Genomic DNA, 21901 nt, shown 5'->3' with positions numbered 1-21901 from the left:
GAAGAGGACTATTGGAAATGGAAACTTCAACTTTTCATCCTATAACTAATTTTCTCATTCACGAAGATGATAAGGATGACTAAAACTCATACTGCTTTCAAATTGTGAGATCAATACAAAATTCAATCAATATCATATGTTTATCCTTGTGGTTAGGAGTTTCTCAACCTCTATGCAGAAGAAAATGAATAGGACATGGGTTTGTTGAGTTTGGAAACCCCACTTGAGCCAGGCCAGATGATCTTGATGGGAATCCCAGTATCTCAGGCATTTAACCTATGAGGATCTCCATACAGATTCATAAACTGGAGTATTTTTTTCTCTGGAATTCATTTCTAGAATGAATCCCCACAAAATTCAACAAAGAGTCTTATGCTTGAGAAAAATCATAGATACATCATAGAACTGCGGTGTGGATGAAAGTCCTTAAAAACAAACACCAAAATCTATCAACACACCTAGGAATAACAGAAAAAAATGCCTAATGCGTGTGGCTTAGAAACCTGCAATCCTACCAACTCAGGAGGCTGAGATCTGAGGATCAGGTTTCAAGGAAGCCCGGCAGGAGTCTCTATGAGTCCCTCATGGCCAATTAAGAACCTCAGAATTCAAAGTGGCCCTGTTGGTCAAGTGGTAGAGAATTATTCTTGATCTGAAGAACTCAGGGACTGCACCAACCTCTGATTTTTAGGCCAATGACCAAAATAACTGGAAAAATAGACACAAACGTAATGTAATGTTCGTCAACAATGCACAATACTCACTGGTATACTTACTTTAGAAAAAGTGTCTCAATTATTTCTGCCCACATAAGAGCCTTTAAGATGTTATTCACTCCCTGTATCTAACTTCTTGCATTTTCTCTTTGACATCAACAGAGTAATGTGATATGTGATATTTCCTTAATTCCAAAAGTTGTTAAATCACTAAATATGACCCCATGGTGATATGAATCCTCTTCCCTTGTGCTAATATGTCTTACTTATGGAATCATAATATTCTGTCTCCTAAGAAGAGGATAGTACTAGAGAATTTGTGAATTGATTAGATAATTGTGACAATTTAGGACACATGCTATTCTTTCCTGATTTGTCTCTTACATTTGGCTAATATTTTGCAAACTGTATCTTTATCATTACACATATGTGAGCAGTTTTGTATGTCTAATCATGTATTTCTGTTATCGGTCCGTTTGTACAGGCAATAATTGTGTGTGTGTGAACAAACTGAAATTATGTCACAATTTTTCCCTACTCTGTTTCAACATCCATACAGTGTGTCAGGACACATTATTATGTTTTTCGATTCAAAATTGAGGTGATTTTTTGCCTTTTTAAATTCCTGATTTAATTCAATTTTGATAATTTTTTATCACAGCTTTTTCAGGATTTTATTTCTTAGATTTTTTTCCTTGGTCAGGAGGATTGATACCATGATGGTGCCATTTGTATCCAAGCCTCTTACGCTGGGCTTGATCTCAGTCATGTATTCCCAATGTTGGTGTGCCTATTGAAGAGAATTCTCCAAGGCCTGTATATTTGTGAAAGTAGTATTAACAAAGAAATGCTACCTACGTGAATGGTAATCTTTTCAATGTTGCTATCAAAATCCCATATTTCAGTGTTTATACAGAGTGACATGCAGGTATCTTAAATGTTATTTTTTTCCTGATCCCTGAATATATTGACTAGATATCACTTCATAATGTAATTGTCACTTCATTATGGCATTTGTTTTGTCCACACTTAAGAATGGATAAGCAGTTTTTTGTTGGAGCTTATGCATATAAAGAGCCATGGCACATTCCTCTTATTTGTACCTATCCCTTCAAGCATTTTTTATACATTACATTATGCATGTATCCTTTAGTAGGATACCTCTCATGACATAATCAATCATTGTGCCTTGCTTTGATGCATCCTTTCACAGACTGAAATGGAGATTAAAACTATGTTGTTTTACGTTCATAACAATAACATGTAGTAAATCCTTTATAGTTTTTCTTTCTAAGTAACCACGTAAAAATGTCTTTTTTTATTTTCCTGGATATATATGTAGCTATAAATCTATATAGCTATATATAGGTATATCTATACTTATATATGTATATCTATTTTTACATAATTATACCTATATATAGTTATATAGGTATATGTATATATACATATCTATATGTAGATATATATTTATATAGATATAGATAGATAGATAGATAGATAGATAGATAGATAGATAGATAGATAGATAGATAGATATCCATGAATACTGTGTAAGACATTAAAGTTTGAATAATTGGGCCATTATCCTTAAATTAATAGAGTGACTAGGGTAAGATTTCAAATGTTCAATGGATTTAATGTGGTGAGAGTGTCCAAGTATAATTTTTGAGAAGGTGTGCAGACAATCAGCAAGGTTCAATTGAGGAGAAAATCGAAGCAGGAATGAAATTTCTTCAAAATTACTTGAAATAGCTATTATTAATTTTTTTATCTCTTGGACAACCAGTAAAGTTTCTTGTTGATCATAGGAAGAATTAAGAAATATAGTTCCAGATCTTTTCCACAATATATATATATATACTATTGTTTCCTCTTATTTCTTTACAGAAACAATTCAGGCGACACAACATGAGTTCAAGTATTTGTCATCATTTCACTTATATCTTACATTAATAAAAACATTGTGACACTGGCTAAACCAAATGAATTATTTTTTTTTCTACTGCCAAATGACCCTATCTGATTTTATTAGGTTATACATGGTTTTCTTTGAATGCAGAAATAAACTCATGTTTTATATCTTTATTGGAATTCACCATGTCCTTTTCTATATACATGTTGTAAGTTTGGAGTATAGAAACCTCAATCATCAAATCGAAATGTGCTTATGTTTTCCTATAGAGAACAAATCACACTACATATATCATTGTACTAGTCTTCCTGTGAATTCATATTCCATTTCATTTCTTCTTATACTTGTAGAGCGTAATGAATGTGTAACAAAAGTGCAATGATACTGTATTCCTAACAAATTTTACATCAACTTATTTGTTCCATAACGAATGACCATGCAAATTTTGATGGTTTGTTTCAACCTAGGATTCTGAAATATATTTCATACTAAGCAAGTTTCTCATCCATCCCAATAATTTTCATGTGTAACCTGATCTGTCGAAGGACACTGACTTCTTTGCTACACTGCTGGCAGGGAAAAAGCAAGTTTTGTTTGTAGAAACAAAATATTATCAAAAACTAATTTTGGAAAACATGTTCTTTGTGAAGACAGCAGAGTTTTCTGCTGAGAATCTGATATTTATAGGGTAAGAGGATATGCATCGTTTCATAACTTCTCAGCATGTATCTTGTAATGTTGAAAGAAGAGTGTACTCTGTCAAATGTAACAAAAGACACTTTCAGGAAAGTATATTAGATGATTCTATCTTTGTTTACTGTTGTGTGTAATTTGCCGCACATATATAAATGCCGCCACATATTAATAGTTGATTTGGCACTGTGGTCCATAATAATCCTAATGAAAATTGGAATAGACTTTGAAGCATAATTTACATAAATCCAACATATCCAAAATTATTGGTAGAATTCCTAAGCAATCAAGTGTTTTGAATTATTTGGGTACAGGAGAGGAAGTTTAGGGTGTGAGAATGTTACTCATATTTATTAATAGTGTTAAAATAGGAGAGTTTCTGATTATGGACATATTAGTGCAGCAGGTTCATCGTAGTTTGTAATTTCAAATAGTTTTGTTTTTCCTGCAGGATTTAAATCAATATTAACTTGTAAAAGATGTTTGGGAACAAGTAGACTCATGGAAACCCTCTTTTCTAATCATGTAGGGATGTAAGGTTTAAAAAAAGAAATCTACCTACATATCCATGTTTAAACTTATAAAACATAGGATAAGGGTAAGTATCAATACTCTCCTTTTTAGTTTAATCTTATTTTAAAGTTAATGTAACAAATGATTATTATTATGTATATAAGGCAGTGAGTTGATTTTTTGGTCACAAGTTATACTATTCCTCATTTTTCTGCCTCAAATCCCTGCTCAGACGTTGATTTCATTTCCTATACATTGTCTTGTGAGGAGTGTCGTGGCATTGGTTCACTCAATGTCCTCTGTCTCAAGATATTTTGTTCCTCAAAAGCTACCAAGCAAACGGACCCCATAAACAGGCGGGAGTTGCAATACTAATATCAGATAAAATAGGCTTCAAATTAAAATTCGTGAAAAGAGATAAAGAATGTCGCTACATACTAATTAAAGGATCTCTCCTTCAGGAGGATATTACAATTCTAAATATCTACTCGCCAAACAATGGAGCACCCAAATTTATCAAAGAAACACTACTTTCCCTCAAATCCCACATAGATCCAAAGACATTAATTGTTGGGGATTTTAACACACCACTCTCCCCACTAGATAGATCAACTCGGCAAAAACTCAACAGAGAAACCGCAGATCTAAACAGCTGCATAGATCAACTAGACTTAACAGACATTTACCGAACATTTCACCCAGCAGCATCAGAATACACGTTTTTCTCAGCAGCACAGGGAACGTTTTCTAAAATAGACCACATTTTAGGCCACAAAACAAACTTGTCTAAATTCAGAAACATTGAAGTTATACCTTGCATTCTCTCTGACCACAAGGGAATAAAATTAGAACTCAACACCAAAAGCCACCAAAGAAAGTCCGGTATCACATGGAGGCTGAACAACACACTGCTGAATCATGAGTGGGTCATGGAAGAAATTAGAAAGGAAATTCAAATGTTCATGCTATTCAACAAAAATGAACACACAAAATACCAGCTCCTCTGGGACACAGCAAAGGCAGTACTCAGAGGCAAGTTTATAGCTCTGAGCTCCTACATCAACAAATTGGAGAGATCTGAAACTAACAATTTAATGACACATCTAAACCTCCTTGAAAAAGAGCAGCAAGATAAACCCCAATCCAGTAGACGGAAAGAAATAATCAAAATTAAATCAGAATTAAATGAATTAGAATCCAAAAAAACTATAGAAAGAATCAACAAAACAAAGAGTTGGTTCTTTGAAAAACTTAACAAAATTGACAGACCCTTAGCAAATCTTATCAGAAAAAGAAGAGAAGACACCCAAATTAATAAACTCAGAGATGAGAATGGAAACATAACCACGGAAACAAGCAAGATTCAGAACATTATAAGGGAATACTTCTCAAAACTTTATGCTAATAAGTTTGAGAACTTGACAGAAATGGACCTCTTCCTAGCAAATATTGACATGCCAAAACTAAACCAAGATGAGGTAAACTATCTTAACAGGCCCATATCAAGCATTGAAATAGAAACAGCAATAAGAGACCTCCCCGCTAAGAAAAGTCCAGGACCAGACGGTTTTACAGCGGAATTTTACAAGGCCTTCAAAGCAGAGCTCACACCAATTCTCCTCCAAGTCTTCAATGAAATTGAAAGAGAAAGCTCACTACCGAACACATTCTATGAAGCCATCATTACCCTCATCCCAAAACCAGGCAGGGACTCATCAAAGAAAGAGAACTATAGACCCATTTCTTTGATGAACATTGATGCAAAACTTCTCAACAAAATTTTGGCCAATCGACTTCAACAATTCATCCAAAAAATCATACACCACGATCAAACAGGATTCATTTCAAGGATGCAAAGCTGGTTCAATATATGCAAATCAATTAATATTATTCATCACATCAACAGGAGCAAGAATAAGAACCACATGGTTATCTCAATAGACGCAGAAAAAGCATTCGACAAGATCCAACACCCCTTCCTAATGAAGGTTTTGGAAAAATTAGGAATCCATGGAACATTCCTCAATACAATAAAGGCTGTATATGACAAACCTACAGCCAGCATTATACTCAATGGTGAAAAACTAATGCCATTTCCTCTTAACTCAGGAACAAGACAAGGATGCCCACTCTCTCCACTTCTCTTCAATCTAGTATTAGAATGCCTAGCTACAGCAATAAGACAAGATGCAGACATAAAGGGGATCCAAATAGGGAAAGAAGAAATAAAACTCTCCCTCTTTGCAGATGACATGATCTTGTATTTAAAGAATCCCATAGACTCCACTCCCAAATTACTCAAGCTGATTCAAAACTTTGGCAAAGTAGCAGGTTATAAAATGAACCCCCCAAAATCAATGGCTTTTCTGTATGCCAACAATGAGAAAAGTGTGGCTGAAATTAGGAAAGCAACTCCATTTGTAATAGCCCCACAAAAAATAAAATACCTAGGAATTAACTTAACTAAAGAAGTGAAGGACCTCTATGATGAAAACTTTAAAATCTTGAAAAAGGAAATCAACACAGAACTTTAAAAATGGCAAAACCTCCCATGCTCCTGGATTGGAAAGATTAACATCGTGAAAATGGCAATACTTCCCAAGGTTATCTACAAATTCAACGCAATACCTATCAAAATTCCACCCTCATTCTTCAAGGAAATAGAAGAGGCAATCCAAAAATTCATATGGAACAATAAAAGACCCCGAATAGCAAAAACGCTCCTCAACGGAAAGAACACTGCTGGAGGAATATGAATACCAAATTTCAAACTCTACTATAAAGCCATAGTAATCAAAACAGCTTGGTATTGGCATAAGAACAGACCTCAGGACCAATGGAATAGAATTGAAAACCCAGAAATGAACCTACAGACCTATAGCCATCTAATCTTCGATAAGGGAGCTAAAACAATAGAATGGAAGACAGACAGCCTCTTCAGTAAATGGTGCTGGCAAAACTGGTTAACTACATGTAGAAAACTAAAGCTAGATCCTTATATATCACCCTGCACCAGAATCAACTCCAAATGGATCAAAGACCTTGAACTCAAAGCAGACACTCTGAAAACATTACAGTATGGAATAGGAGAAACCCTGGGTCTCCTTGGCTCAGGCTGAAATTTTCTGAATAGAGACCCGGAAACACAACAAATCAAAGAAAGGCTGGACAAATGGGATTGTATAAGGTTGCAGAGCTTCTGCAGGGCAAATGACATAGCTAGCAAGATCAATAGAAAGCCCACGGACTGGGAGAAGATCTTTACTAGCCATACAAAGGACAAGGGTCTCATATCTAAAATATACTTGGAACTCAAAAAATTAAACCACCCAACAACAAATCCTCAAAGAAACAACTGCCCAATAAGTAAGTGGGCGAAAGACTTAAAGAGAAGCTTCTCTGAAGAAAGAAGGATGACCAATAGACACATGAAGAAATGTTCAACATCCCTAGCCATAAAAGAAATGCAAATCAAAACAACATTGAGATACCACTTCACTCCAGTTAGAACAGCAAAAATCAAGAACTCTAACAACAACAGATGCTGGAGGGGATGTGGACAGAAAGGAACCTTACTTCATTGTTGGTGGGAATGTAAACTTGTTCGACCACTTTGGAAAGCAGTATGGAGGTTCCTCAAAAGACTCCACATAGAGCTCCCCAACGACCCAGCAATCCCACTTTTGGGCATTTACCCAAATGATCACAAACAAGGCCACACTAAAGCTACCAGCACAACTATGTTTATTGCAGCATTATTTACCATAGCTAAGACATGGAACCAACCCAGATGCCCCTCAGTAGATGAATGGATCAAGAAGATGTGGTATATATACACAATGGAATTCTATGCCTCCATCAGAAAGAATGACATTTCCCCATTTGTTAGGAAATGGAAAGGCTTGGAAAAAATTATATTAAGTGAAGTAAGCCAGGCCCAAAGAAACATAGGTCCCATGGTTTCCCTTATTTGCAATATCTAGTATAGGTATGAGTCAAGCGGAAAAAGTCAGATAATGTGATGTTAGGAAAACGAAACCTCAAATATGTATTTTAATGTTTTTGTTTCTTTCATGCATGTGTTTCTAACGCATTTATAAGATTATTTCTTTGTTGCTTTGTATGACCCTCCCCCACAGTGTAACCCCCGCTTTCACTATATTTGATGTCAGTATAACATGTGGAGGAGATGGGGACAAACAAGTCGTTTAAGGATTCAGGTGGACCTGTTGCAACAATGAGAAGTACAAAATGTCATGTCAAAACCAGCTTTACAATGTCGGTGGGGGGGGGGGGGTATGATTGGGTGGGAGGGAGGGGGGAGGCTGGGAAGGGAGGTGAAGGGTAAACAAAGGAGGAGGCTGCAATGCTTGGTAAGAAATGTATGCATTATCCTGCCCATGTAATTGTAACCCCTCTGTACAGTATGTTCTCAAATAAAATAAAATAAAATTAAAAAAAAAAAAAAGAAAAAAAAATTAAACTTAGGGGCATGGTTATGCATGACACATCTATTGATATTATGTTAAAGACTTTGGATCATATCACTTCAAAAATTTTTGAATATTGATATAATTCTTGAAGATTTCATCTTAGTATTCTCATCCAAGTACACAGATCGCTTGACACTGTGATGTGCAGGAGCTTAGGAAATGAGCAAATGAGTACAGTAGTCACATGAAATCATGAATAAAGTACTTCCAAAGCTAGTAAAGTTGTATTGTATTTCTTCATCACATCCTGATTTTTTAGAGTCTATAATTCCTGAGAATACACACGTTTTTATCAATGTGATGTATTTCCAAATGGTTTATAAAATTCTGTGGGGGCTTGTGTGTTCACCATGATACTAGTGTGAAAAGTTACATCTAAAGCATTGAACTTATGCAATGACTAGTGTGAAAATAACATTGTATGACAAATAAAAACGCGGGATTCTGTGTAACAGCAATACTCACAAAACAATGTGTTGGATAGGATCGGTACAACATTAGGGGTTAATGGGAAAGAAATAGAAAAATTAGAAAGGGGGTAACAATTTCAATAAGGATTGGACTCATTACTTGTGTAACTATACCACAACTTCGGTCACTATGACAATAAAATTTAAATAAGAAAGAAAGAATCGATGTAAATAATAGAATTGATGGAAACACTAGTGTTACATTTCACATCTTCACACTTTGGTACAGATTTTATAACAATATATACATATATATATATACATCAGTTGTTTGAATTCTAATTTTTCAATTAGCTTCTTTTTGCATATACAAAATGAACAGAGGAAAAAATGATTTTAGGCTAATTAAACAACTGTTATTTTTAGAATTGTTCTATCTATAACAATCTCTATGAATATCCTTATCAGTTATTTCCTGATTACAGAAATTATAGTAAGGTCTTTTACACTATAAAAATATGGTTTTGTTAACAGTGAATATTATTCTTCCATTTATGTATTATTCTTTACCAAATTACCCATTAAAAAATTTGAAATTGTACAGAAATTTCATATGCATATGTATGCTCCACTCTCAATGCACACTGATAATGGAACAATAACTTTCAACGCAAGTTTTAAAATGAATAAACATCCAGGGTTTTTTTTTGGGGGGGGGGGAGGTCCGGTCGTGGGGCCTGAACTCTGGCCCTGAGCGCTGTCCTTCAGCTCTTCAGCTCAAGGCTAGCACTCTACCACTTGAGCCACAGTGCCACTTCCCGCTTTTTCTTTTTGCTTATGTGGTGCTGAGGAATTGAACCCAGGGCCTCATGCATGCAAGGCAAGCACTCTACCACTGAGCCACCTTCCCAGTCCCACTTCCAGGGTTTTGACAGAATTATTCTATCACAGGTGATCACTGAGTAAATGGTGAAAGTTGTATGATCACTTTAGATTGCAGTAATTACTCATAGTAAAATATGAGCTACAAATAGAACACATATCAAATATTTTAATAAGGTGATTTGTGAAAACCTCTATTGAACCTTGCAATATATATATTTATACTATGTGGTGAAATTCACAAATTTTAGAATATATTTTACAGCCCAAAACAACTATGGGCAAGTTCAACTTCCACCCACACACACCACCAAAAAAGAATGGTATATAAAACAAAGTTCCTGAGAAGTTCTTCAGCCAAGTATGAATCACAATTTTAACACTATATCTCAGTTACTTTCTTTCATTTTATTGTCACTTCAATGAATTACTGCTTATATTAAAGATGATAAGCTATACCAATTTTGGATGAATATTCCACTCTAATAAAAGTGTATTGTTGTTGTTAGTATTATTATTGTTTTTATTTTTTTTCTTTTTGTCTTAGGCCACTTTTGTTTCCAAACAACAATATAATCTTCTCAATTCATAACATTTGTTTTGTATTTCAAATCAGACTGTATTCGACAGGAAGTATTCATGGGATTAAGTCATTCTGAATATTAATACAGGTGAAGTTAACATTATTTTTGAATTAATTGCTTTTCACTTTTCTTCATAAATCAAATTCCACCCTTGAGAATATAAAAAAAATCATCATTCTTTAACACAGTTTGGTCAACTTAGCATTCAGTAAGTAATACAGTATAATGTCAAAGAGTATATTTATATCAAATTTACTTCCTGCTCATATTTTCAGTATCCTTCAGGAAATGCTAATTTCGTTGGGGAACTTAAAAAGAACAAAAATCTCACAATGCAATGATAGTCACATGTGATAAAGCTACTTCAACCTCATACAGATAGTAGGGCATTTGAAAACCATAATCAATTTGTTTTTTTGTTTTCTGTCGCTATTTTTTTGCCTTGTATTTAAAATCATTTTCTTCAAAAGATGCTTTATAAAAAAAACTATATTCATGTCAGTAATGGTGCATTTCTGGTCAAGCACTATTATCCCTTATTTCCTTTTTTCTTCTATCTTTTACTACATCCACCTTCACAACTCTTCCTCTACCCCAAAGCTACAAAATTTATTTTCCATATAGTGTCTTGTGAATATCTTTATTCCAATGGGTCAGGGTTACAAATTACATGGCAAATGTAATGACTACATTTCTTATTAAACATAGTTGCCTCCTCATTTGTTTCCCCTTCCTATCTACCCTGCTAATCCCCAGAGACACCCCCTGACACACCACCCACACCCCAAACCAAAGAAGAAAATAAAGTTCAATTTTGCAAAATGACTTGTACCTCTCAAAGATGCAAAAGGTCCAGATATGTCCCTATTCAAATGATTTGTTTTTTTTTCCCTTCCCCTCTACAAATTATACAAAAATCAAATATAGTGAGAAGAAGGGTTATACGGAGGGGATAGACATACAAAGCGGCAAAGAAATCATCTTATAAATATGTTAGAAACAATTACATGAAAGAAAAAAATATTTTAATGCTTATTTTGGGGTTCATTTCACCTAACATCAACTTATCTGAACTTTTCTGCTTGTCTGAAACATATACTAGCAAAACCAATGGACCTATGTTTCTTTGGGCCTGACTTACTTCACTTAACATACTATTTTCCAAGTCTTTACATTTCCTAACAAATGGGGAAATGTCATTCTTTCTAATGGAGGCATACAAAACCATTGTGTTTATACACCACATTTTCTTGACCCATTCATCCACTGAGGGGCATCTGGGATGATTCCATATCTTAGCTATGGTATATAATGCTGGGATAAACATAGTTGTGCTGGTAGCTTTAATAGAGTCTTGTTAGTGATCATTTGGGTAAATGCCCAAAAGAGGGATTGCTGGGTCCTAGGGAAGCTCTATGTGGAGTCTTTAGGAACCTTCATACTACCTTCAAAAGTGGTTGAACAAATTTACACTTCCACCAAAAATGCAGTAATGTTTCCTTCTCTCCACATCCTCTCCAGCATCTGTTGATATTAGAGTTGTTGATTATAGCCATTCTAACTGGGGTGAGGTGGTATCTCCATGTTGTTTTGATTTGCATTTCTTTTATGGGTAGGAAGTTTGAGCATTTCTTCATGTGTCTATTGACCATCCTTCTTTCCTCTTCAGAGAAGCTTCTCTTTAAATCTTTAGCAACTTACTTATTGGACAGTTGGTTCCTTGAAGATTAGTTGTCGGGGTATTTAATTTTTTAGTTCCAGATATATTTTACAAATGAGACTCTTGTCCATTGTATGGTCAGTGAAGATCTTCTCCCAGTCCGTGGGCTTTCTATTGATCTTGTAAGCTATGTCCCTTGCCATGCAGAACCTCTGTAATTTCATACAATCCCATTTGGCCAAACTTTCTTTGATTTGCTGTGTTTCTGTTTCACTATTAAGAAATTTTCAGACTTTGCCAAGTGGACCTAGGGTTTCTCCTATTCCAATCTGTAATGCTTTCAGAGTGTCTGTTTGACTCCGAGGTCTTTGATCCATTTGGATTTGATTCTGGTGCAGGGTGATATATACGGATTTAGCTTTAGTTTTCTACAAGTAGTTAACCAATTTTGCCAGCACCATTTACTGAAGAGGCTGTCTTTCTTCTACTCTGTTTATTTAGCTCCCTTATCAAAGATGAGATGGCTATAGGTCTGTAGGTTCATTTCTATGTTTTCAAGTCTATTTCATTGGTCCTGAGGTCTGTTCTTGTGCCAGTAATAAGCTATTTTGATGAGTATGGCTTTGTAGTAGAGTTTGAAATTTGGTATTGATATTCTTCCAGCATAGTTCTTTATGTTGAGGATCGTTTTTGCTATTCAGGGTCTTTTATTGTTCCATATTTATTTTAGGGTTGCCTCTTCTATTTCCTTGCAGAATGAGGTTGCAATATTGATAAGTGTCATGCTGAATTTGTAGAAAGCCTCGAGAAGTATTGCCATTTTCACGGTGGTGGTCCTTCCAATGCAGGTGCATGGGAGGTTTTGCCACTTTCTAAATTCTATTGATTTCCTTTTTCCGGTTTTTAAAGTTTTCATCATAGAGGTCTTTGGTTCATTTCTTTGATTCCTAGGTATTTTATTTTTTATTGAACCATTAAGAATAGAGTTTCCAGATTTCAGTCATGCTTTTCTCATTGTTGGCATACAGAAAAGCCATTGATTTTTGAGGGTTAATGTTATATCTTGCCATTTACCAACGTTTTGAATCACCTTGAATAATATGGGAGTGGAGACCTTGGGATTGTTTAAATACAAAATGACGTCATCTGCAAAGATGACCAGCTTTGCATCCATGATATGAATTCTGTTTGATTGTGGTGTAAGATTTTTGGATAAGTTGTTAAAGTCGATTGGCCAAAATTTTGTTGAGAAGTTTTGCATCAATATTCATCAAAGAAATGGGTCTATATTTCTTTTTCTTTGATGAGTCCCTGCCTAGTTTTGGGATGAGGGTTATGATGGCTTCATAGAATGTGTTTGGTAGTGAACTTTCTCTTTCAATTTCATTGAAGAGTTGGAGGAGTATTGGTGTGAGCTCTGCTTTGGAGGGCTTGTAGAATTCTGCTGTAAAACCATCTGATCCTGGACTTTTCTTAGCTGTCAGGTCTCTTATTGCTGTTTCTATTTGAATGCTTGATATGGGCTTGCTAAGATGGTTTAACTCATCTTGGTTTAGTTTTGGCATGTCAATATTTCCTAGAAAAAGGTCCATTTCTGCCAAGTTCTCAAACTTATTAGCATAAAGCTTTGAGAAGATTCCCTTATAATTTTCTGAATTTTGATTGTTTCTGTGGTGATGTTTCCATTGTCATCTCTGAGTTTAATTATTTCGTGGTGTTCTCTTCTTTTTCTGATAAGATTTCCTGAAGGTCTATCAATTTTGTTTATTTTTCTAAAGAACCAAATCTTGGTTTTGTTGATTCTTTCTGTGTATTTTTTAAAATTCTAGTTCATGTAATTCTGATTGATTTTCAATTATTTCTTTCCGGGTAATGGATTGGGGTTTATTTTGCTGCTCTTTTTCAAGGAAGTTTAGATGTTTCATTAAATTGTTGCTTTCAGTTCTCTCCAATTTGTTGATGTAGGAAATCAGAGCGATAAACTTGCCTCTGAATACTGCCTTTGCTCTGTCCCAGAGGAACTGGTTATTTATATGTTCATTTTTACTGAATATCATGAACAGTTGAATTTCTTTCTAATCTCTTGTATGACTCACTCGTGATTCAGCAGTGTGTTGTTCAGCCTCTATATGATACAAGACTTTCTTTGTTGGCTTTTTCTCTTGAGTTCGAACTTTATTTCCTTGTGGTGTGAGAGAATGCAAGATATAACTTCAATGTTTCTTAATTTGGACAAAATTGTTTTGTGACCTAAAATGTGGTATATTTTGGAAAATGTTCCATGTGCTGTTGAGACAAATGTGTATTTTGATGCTGCTGGATGACATATTCGTTAGAAGTCTGTTAAATCTAGTTGATCTGTGCAGTTGTTTAGATCTGTGGATTTTCTCTTTAGTTTTTGCAGAGTTGATCTAGCTAGTGGGGATAGTGGTGTGTTAAACTCTCCAGCAACTAATGTCTTTGGATCTATGTAAGGTTTGAAGGAACATCGTGTTTCTTGTATAAATTTCAGTGCTCCAGTGTTTGGCAAATAGAAATATAGAATTGTAATATCCTCCTTAAGGACAGATCCCTTAATTAGTATGTAGCTTCCTTGTTTATCTCTTCTCACTAATTTTCATTTGAAGTCTATTTTATCTGATATTAGGATTGCAACTCCTGATTGTTTAGAGGCGATTTGCTTGATTGATTTTGTTCTTACCTTTCACTTTCAAACTGTGTTTGTTTTTATGGGCAAGGTGTGACTCCTGAATGCAGCAGATAGGAGGATCTGGCTATTAATCCAACTAGACAGTCTATGTCCTTTAATTGGACAGTTGTTTGTTTATATTGAGAGATAAGACTGAGAGGTATTTGGAAGGTCCAGCCATTTTATCCACCTTCTTGGACTGTGGCAACTGACTTCTTCCTATGGTCCTTGGATTCTCAGTTTGAGTGTGATTCCTTGGACTTTATTGTGGTATTGTTGGTTTTCTATGTGTAGGTCATCTGTATACCTTTTGTAGGATGTTTGCTTGAGATATGTGGTTTCACTTTTTCTTTGCTATGGAAGGTTTTTATTTTACCTTTGGTTATGAAGGAGAGTTTAGCTGGGTACATTATTCTTTGTTTATAGTTGTTTGTCTTTAGGGCATTCTATACATCATTCAAGACACTTAATTGTCTCTGCTGAGAAATCTGAGGTGATTATAATTCGTTTCCTTTTCTATGTGATTGATCTTTTCTCACTGATATCTTTAAGCATCTTTTCCTTGGTCTGAATTGATCTTTGTAATGTGATAATGGGATGTCCTCTTCTGTTCTGGTCTCTTTGGGTTCCCAAAAGCTTCTTGTATCGGAATAGGCCTATCTTTTTGCATTTTTGGGAAGTTCTCTACTAGGATCCTGCTAAACAAACTTCCTAGCCCATTGACTTCGGTCTCTAGGTGCTCCTCTACACCAATTATCCTCAGATTATGCCTTCTGATGTCTTCCAAATGTTGAATACATCTGTCATACTTCTTGAATTTGTCTTGAATAGCTGTATGTTCTTCCTCTATAAAATCTAGGCTGTCTTCAACCCGCAATATTTGATCTACTGCATGGTCTAACCTACTGTCAAAACTTTATACTTTGTTTTTTTTTTTTTTTTAATTTCTTTTCCTTCTAATTGGTTAGCTTTTATGGCTTCATTTTTTGGTAACTTTGTTTTAGATCTTGTGTGAACTTCTATACTTCCTTAATTTGGTGTTCCATGTTTATTCTAAAATCACTTAGTTGATAGGTTATGGTATCCATGGACTCCCACTTCTTCTGTCGGGCTCCATTCAGCATTCCCTTTGTGGTCTTCCTGAATTCTTTCATCTGTCTGTTTATGGATCCCATGAATGCCTCTATTCTTCTTTGCCTATTCCCATCCTGCTCTTTCAGATCCTGTATTACTCTTTGATTAGCTTCCTCATGTTCACCCAATTCCTGTAGTTCTCCTTGACTGTTCTCAGCCTGCTGACGCCATTCCTGACTTTCTCTAAGTTTGTTCTCAGGCTGCTCATGTATTTCTGGTCTATCTCTTTGTCTGTTCTCAGACTGCTCACGCAATTCCTTTAGTTCTCTTTGAGTCTTCTAAACCTCCTAACACAATTCCTATATTAAACTTTGAGAGGCTTCCTCACACTCATGATATTCCTGTATTGACCTTTGGTTTGCCTCCTCTCTCTCCCTATTATGCTCACACTGAGTCCTTTATGGGTTTTCAATCTTTTCATTTAACATATTTACCATTAGTGTTAGTAAGCTTTTGGGGAATTCTCCTCTGGGTTATTCATTATCTGTTCTGTCCCCTGATTATCATGAGTTGGAGTTGAGATAACCTTAGTTGTCATTTTTCTCGTGTTTTTCCAGTTTGTTCTATCCGTTTGCTATGAAACTAAACCTGTTTTTGCTAGCAAACTATTTTAAGGCTAGTTTCAACCAAAGTCATGTAGATACACAGTTAAAGGGCTGCAGATACAATCTAGTTCAACAGATAACAATCTATTCAACATCAGACAACTATGTATTAATGGGCTAAGAACAACAAAGAAGAATTTAGCAAACCAGAAATTTTTAGGTTAGGGAGAAATCGGAAATATAGGATTAGAGGGATGTGGAAAGGTAAAAGGAGAGTGAAATTAACCAAGTCCTAATCACAAAGAGGGAAATGGATTGGAGAGAATGATAGAGAGAGAAGAAAAGAGACAAGAAAAAATGGAAAAAAAAATTAAATTTAAATAGTGAAACAAAAATTATCTAATTTAAAAGATGAAATTTAGAGAAGAGCAGGAATTGGATGAGAGTGAGGGAGGGATAGAAAGGAGACATTAAAAACTAAAAAAAAAATAAAATTCTTAAAAAATGGTACTGGGGTCGTTGCTTGTGCCAGTAGCAAGCTGTTTTGAATACTATGGCTTTACAATAGAGTTTAAAATTTGCATAGATATTCCTGCAGAACTGTTTTTTTCTGTTTAGGATCGTTTTTTGCTATTTGGGGCCTTTTATTGTTCCATATAAATCGCGAAAAGAACAGAAAGGCTTATTGCCATCTAATCTTCAATAAGGAAGCTAAAAAAAATGGAAGAAAGGCAGCCTCTTCAATATATGGTGCTGGCAAAATTAGTTAACTACTTGTAGAAAACTAAAGCTAGACTCTTATGCATCACCCTGTATCAAAATCAACTCCAAATCGATTAAAGGCCTCACAGTCAAAGCAGACATTCTGATAACATTACAGAATGGAATAGGAGAAACCCTAGGTCTCCTTGGCACAAGCCAAAATTTTCTTAATAGAGACACAGAAATACAACAAATCAAAGAAAGTTGGACAAGTGGGATTGCATGAAATTGCAGAGCTTCTGCATGGCAAAAGACATAGCTAGCAAGATCAATAGAAATATCATGGATTTGGAGAAGATCTTCACTAGCCATAAAACAAACAAAGGTCTCATATCTAAAATATACCTGCAACCCAAAAAATTAAAACCCCCCAACTACAAATCTTCAAAGAAACAACTGCCCAATAAATAAGTGGTCGAAAGACTTTAAAGAGAATCTTATCTGAAGAGGAAAGAAGGATGGCCAATAGACACATGAAGAAATGCTCAACCTCTCTATCCATAAAAGAAATGCAAAGCAAAACCACCAGTTAGAATGGCTAAAATCAAGAAATCTAAGAACAACAGCGGCTGGAGGGTATGTGGAGAGAAGGGAACTTTACTGCATTGTTGGTGGGATTGTAAACTTGTTCAACCACTTTGGAAAGCAATATGGTGTTTCCTCAAAAGACACATAGAGCTCTCCTATGATGCAGCAATCCCACTTTTGGATATTTACCCAAATGTTTACAAACAAGACCACACTAAATCTACCAGCAAAACTATGTTTAAAGCAGCTTTATTTACCAGAGCTAAGATATGGAACCAACCCAGATCCCCCTCAGTAGATGATTGGATCAAGAAAATATGCTACATATACACAATGGAATTCTAATGACTTCTATGACATTGCTCCATTAGTTAAGAAAGAAAGGGAAAGACTGGAAAAAAATTATTTTATGTCTTCATTTATTTTATTTTTTATGTATTCATTTATTTTGGGAAAACCAGGTCAATATTTCACATGTACCTAAATTAAGGGGAACATATCATATTGGTCTCTTTTTAACCTGGAAGCTATAGATTACGTTTGATTGTGTTTTAAACTCTTATTAGGGAGAATGATCTGCAGTCAGTTATTTTCTTCTCCTCCCCTTCTTTTGCCCTTTCATGTACATGATTTTATTTAAAGAGACAAAGTTGACCTTTCATTTCTTAACTCTTCAACATTATCTGAACTTTATCCTTCTGGCAGACTCTTACATCTTTCTCAAGTGAATATTTTATCACTTCAAATTTTATCCTATATTATATTGGATATCTTCTTGTGTAATTCAGTGCAACATATAAATTAGAATCGTTCAGATATCTCAATGCTTCTACCACCACATAATCCTATCTTACATAGAAATCATGTTTTTAGAACGTCTGTGAAATTGGCATCTGTAAGTTTTGAATGTTCCTATGTGATACTTTCACGTAAGCATCTTTAAAACTAATCTGCCTCTCAATGGATGAATCGAGAAAATGTGGTATATATATTTCTATGCTCCCATCAGAAAGAATGATATAACACCATTCATAAGGAAATGGAAAGCCATGGAAAAATCCTATTGAATAAAACAAACAAGACACAAAGAAACAGATTGCATGGTTTTCCTCATTTGTATTAATTAGGAAATGTTAAAGAGAGTCTAGCAGATGAGCAGAATGGCTCCATACCTATGTATATATGACGCGATAAGATGTTGCTGAGCAAAATGAACTCCAAGATAGGTTAACCGAGGTTTTTCTTTGCAGTTGCTTTTGGTGTAATATGTGATTGCGTTCGTGTGTGTGTGTGTGTGTGTGTGTGTGTGTGTGTGTGTGTGAGTGTTTTCCCCCTTTGCTTTATCCTGTGCTGTATTTCACTTAGGTACATTGTGTATGGTATATAAATTGATCTTAATTCGAGAAGGGAAGAAGAACAACAAAATCGTGAAAAAAGGAAAAAGGGGAAAGCAATTCAATAACAATATTCAGAAGACAATATGTTGGAAATTTACTGTAGAAATTGTGAGGGGTCTTAGGGTGAAGGAAAAGTGTGAAAAATGAAGATGGAGGTAACAAATTTAAAAAGTTATGTATTGTCAAGCCTTTTTAATGTAACCCCTCTGTACATCACATTGACAATAATATTAAAGTTAAAAAATTAGGTACATAAAATATAATTTCACTCTATTGGTTTAGTAAATATTATTCTAAGTGTATTTCCTATTAGTAAATATTATTCTAAGTGTATTTCCTATTAAAAATTAATACTATTTGCCATCTAATTTGAATTAATCACCCCTTCTTTATCAGAGGCTCATCAACTTGAATTGTAACAACTATACAATATTTTCACAATATTTTCACATTTGACATCTTGAAAAATAAAGATTATTTTAGTATTGTCTCATTGTTAACCAGAAAACAGTTTAATTCTTTGGAAATTCATAACTTTAAAAAGTAGATAAGTTGTTAAGAGGACAGAATAGATGTGTTCTCAAAATTTCCTCAAATTCTCCACATTCCATACCAGAGAATTACAAAACATCACCTGTTTGCATGTTATATAATTCTGCAATAGATGCTGTTTCCCAGCAGGTGTTACATATTGAAAATTCGATGGAAAAATAGCCACATTCTGGTAGAGGATATAAGTCTGAAACATAATAATTCCTCAAGAGTAAGCACTTGATCATTAGAATAAGCGATTATTTATCTTTTTTTAATTGTGAAAATGCCATACATAGGAGTTACAATTACATGGGAAAAATAACGAATACATGTCTTATCCAGAATTGTTGCCTCCTCCTTTGTTTCTCCTTCTCATCCCTTCCCATTACCCGCCTCCCGCAACACCCACCAACAACCTCCTCAATCATGCCCCCCACCGAAGTTGTAAAGTTCATTTTTGGAAATAACGACTTGTACATTTCATTGTTACAATAGGTCCACCAGTATCTCTATGTAAACGAATTTTTTCCCTTCCCCTCCACAAATTATGCCTACATCAAATAAAGTGAAATAAAGTGAAAACAGAAGTTATACTGTTGGAGAGGGACATACAAAGCAACAATGAAATCATCTTAAAAACATGTTAGAGACAATTGGATGAAAGAAAATATTGAATACATACATTTCCCTAACTTCAACTTATCTGACCATTTTTGCTTGACCCAGAGAAACACTAGTTATTGCAAATAAGGGAAACCATGAGACCTATCTTTCTTTGGGCCTGGCTCATTTTTCTTAACATAATTTTTTCCAAGTCTTTCCATTTCCTAACAAATGGGGTAATGTCATTTTTCTGATGGAGGCCTAGATTTCCATAATATAATATATATATATATATATATATATATATTTGATCTATTCACCTACTGAGGGGGCATCTGGGTTGGTTCCATATCTTACCTATGGTATATAAAGCTACAATAAACATAATTGTGCTGGGAGCTTTAGTATGGTCTTGTTTGTGATGATATGGATAAATGCCCACAAGTGGGATTGCTGGGTCATAGGGGAGCTCTATGCGGAGATTTCTGAGGCACCTCCTTATTATTTTCCAAAGTGGGTGAACAAGTTTACACTCCCACCAACAATGCATTATGGTTCCCTTCTGTCCACAGCCCCACTAGCAACTGTTGTTATTAGATTTCTTAGTTATAGACATTCTTACTGGGGTGACTTAATATCTCAATGTTGTTGTGATTTGAATTTCTTTTATAGTTAGAGAGGTGAGCATTTCTTCATATGTGTATTGGCCATCCTTCTTTCCTCTTCAGGAAGTTTCTCTTTAAGTCTTTAGCCCGCTTATTTATTGGGCAGTTGTTTCTTTGAGGATTTGTTGTTGGGCGATTTAATTTTTTGAGTTACAGGAATATTTTAGATATAAGATCCTTGCCTGTTGTATGGCTAGTGAAAGAATAAGCTGTTATTTCTATGAAAATCAATCCCAAGTTTTATGCCATAATCTCATCTTAGCTCATCATTTTCCAACTTGTAAGCTGCACCTTTAAATTCCGTTAATTCACATCACTACTAGCTTATCACAATTGTTAAAAAATACTACACCTCTGCTAATGTGATGACCTTCCAATTATGGAAAGAATACTGCACTAACTTTGCTGCATCATTTTTCCCCTGTGGTATTCTTGAGATGAGAACAATTGGAAAATATTGTTTATATTTATCGTTTGAAATATTTTAGATATTCTGGGGACTAAGATCTGAAGACCACCCAGGAAGGAAGTTTTCTGAAACTCTTATCTCCAATAACTGCTCAGAAAAAGCTAGACCAAAGTGGCACTGCCATTCCATTGGCAGATCATTAGAATTAGGCACAAAAAGACTCAAGGGCAGCGTCCAGGCCGAGCTCAACCCTTAGGACCAAACAAAACACAAAAACAAAAATGAAAACAAACCCCATACCTAGCATATTTCTTATTGTATATAGAGTCACGTAATTAAGGAAATTTCTTCCTGTGTTACATATTGGTAGAAAAACCACGATTTCACACAAATATTCCCTTCATATCATGTTAAATCAAACCCTGAAATATTACAATTTTTCTAAATTTATAAATTAATATCCATGTGTTGGAAACTCTGTCTAGATTCTTCACATTATCAAATCTTACATGAACTATTTAAATTTTCTATTAACTAAGTTCTAATTTCTCCTCTCTTGAAAAAATATTCTAGGCAAACAGCATGCCAGAATCATTTTTGAATTTGTAAATTAAATCTGCTACTAAAAAAGAATTTTGTAGTGTCCTATATAATACCCAATTACAAACAAAACCAAAATATTTATTTAAATCTATATTCTAATTCAGGAAGTTCTACAAAGTCCTACATTAGATGAACTTTGCTATTTCTCTAGGCTTCAGCTTCTGAA

The sequence above is a fragment of the Dipodomys spectabilis genome, unplaced genomic scaffold (assembly GCF_019054845.1).
Source record: "Dipodomys spectabilis isolate Male_0828 unplaced genomic scaffold, ASM1905484v1 ptg000533l, whole genome shotgun sequence".
Lineage (NCBI taxonomy): Eukaryota > Metazoa > Chordata > Mammalia > Rodentia > Heteromyidae > Dipodomys > Dipodomys spectabilis.
This window is presented reverse-complemented; position numbering follows the sequence as displayed.